A 2,368-nucleotide genomic window follows, 5' to 3' on the forward strand; every position below is an offset into this window, starting at 1 on the left:
CGTGGCCGTTCTAACAGGGGTCGTGGCAGGGGCGCGATGCAACAGAATCCGCTCTATGATGGGGAAGAGACCGATCCTGAGGAGTTCGGTCATGACGTTACAATGGAGGGGGTGGAGCAAAACAGGAAGAGAGGTGCAGCGGTAGCCAACTTGACGGTCATACATAGGTCGACATCCACACCAGATCACACGGCCAAGGCGTTGATGCCACCACAGTCGGAGGTGCCTCCTAGTCCATCATCGAAGCAGGATCTGAAAAGAACCAAGTCAAGTTCATCAACTAGCGAGCAACTGACCGGGAAGAACACAGCGGTGACCAAAAACACAGATGCGCGTTTGGCGGGCCTCCAAGGGGGGTCGCGCCTAGCGCAATGAATATCCTATGTTGGAACTGTCGAGGGGCTGGCAAACCCTCGACAGTTCGCGAGCTTCGCGATATGACGAAGCAATTTGCCCCCTCTATAGCTTGTATACTTGAAACACAAATAGAGGGCTCCAGAGTGGAGAATCTAGCTGGTACCTTAGGGTTTGATAAGAGTTTCGCTGTCAGTAGTTCTGGTAGAAGTGGTGGACTAGGAATTTTTTGGAATGAATCAATAAAGGTAGAAGTTATTGGCTACTCTGAGTATCATATTGATGTAACCATTGAGGATGGGGGTTCTATTAGCAGGGTAACTTTTGTTTATGGAGAAGCACAAGTCCCAGAGAGATACAAAACGTGGAACATGTTGAGGGGAATAGCCAGATCTAGTAACCTCCCATGGGCAGTAATAGGCGACTTTAACGAAGTGTTGATGGCCCAAGAGCACGACGGGGTTGGGGAGCGGAGTCAAGCTCAAATGGATGCATTCAGGGATGCTATAGACACGTGCGGATTGGTGGACATAGGCTACAGGGGAACAGCTGGACCTTTGAGAAAAAGGTCGCGGGCGGCACATATACACGCGTTCGGCTGGACAGATGCGTTGCCACGCCTAGTTGGATGCTCCAGTTTCCGCATGCAATACTACAACACCAGATAGCAGCGTCATCTGATCATTCGGCACTGTTGCTTCGATGTGACCACGTGCTTGCATGCAAAAGTGGACCACGATCCTTTAAATATGAACTAGCCTGGGAACGCCACCCGGATCTCATGCAGTTTGTGGACACGGGATGGAAATCAGCTCCTAGTGAGAGCGTGGCTGGGATCCAATCAAAGTTGTCCCTTCTTTCATCTGATTTAACAACCTGGGAGCGCACCCATTTTGGCAATGTGCGTGTGGAGATAGGCAAACTGAAAAAGGAGTTGGAAGCCTTGCGGTCGGCTCCAGGGAGATTCTATCCCTCACATGTGGAAACCAAGATAACAGATAGACTTGTGGAGCTATATCACAGAGAGGAAATCCTGTGGAGGCAGCGGGCACGTCTTGAGTGGCTCGCTCACGGAGACAAAAACACGTATTTCTTTCACTTGCGAGCAAGCAGACGGCGGAGGAAAAATCATATCAAGGGATTGCAGATGCCGGATGGCCGCATCACAGAGAACAAGGATGAGCTTGAGGCTGCGACTACAACTTTCTATAATACCCTTTACAGTTCGGAAGGAGTGCAGAACATGAACGAGGTAATTGACACAGTACCTCGCAAGGTCACAACCGAGATGAATGAAACCCTGAATGCGCCATACACACAGGATGAGGTTAAAAAAGCATTGTTTCAGATGTTTCCTCTTAAGGCACCAGGGCCAGACGGCTTTCCGGCACATTTCTTCCAACGACACTGGGAGGTTTGCGGCGATGAGGTAACAAATGCTGTGCTCAGAATTGTGGAGGGCACGGAGTCGGCCGAATGCATCAATGACACTTTGCTGGTTCTGATTCCAAAGGTAAAAAACCCAACTCTGCTAACACAGTTTCGCCCGATCAGCCTTTGTAATGTACTGTACAAGATAGCTTCTAAGGTCATTTCCAACCGCTTGAAGTTAATCTTACCGGACATAATTTCAGAAGAACAGTCAGCTTTTGTTCCAGGTAGGCTCATCACAGACAACATCATAACGGCATACGAGTGCCTTCACTTTATGAAAAGGAACAAAGCGAAAAAGAACCAGCATTGCGCCTTAAAACTAGACATGATGAAGGCGTATGACAGGGTGGAATGGTCTTATCTCCAAGCAATCATGTTGAAACTTGGCTTCTCAGAAAAATGGGTCGGGATTGTGATGAGCATGGTCACGTCAGTCAAGTTTTCTGTCTTGTTCAACGGTAAGAAGCTTCAGCAATTTATACCGACACGTGGGATCCGACAGGGGGACCCTATCTCTCCTTATTTGTTCTTGCTAGCAGCAGAGGGCCTTTCGTGCCTCATAAAATCAAAAGAAGAGTCA

Source organism: Triticum dicoccoides, chromosome 7B (genome assembly GCF_002162155.2).
Source record: "Triticum dicoccoides isolate Atlit2015 ecotype Zavitan chromosome 7B, WEW_v2.0, whole genome shotgun sequence".
NCBI lineage: Eukaryota > Viridiplantae > Streptophyta > Magnoliopsida > Poales > Poaceae > Triticum > Triticum dicoccoides.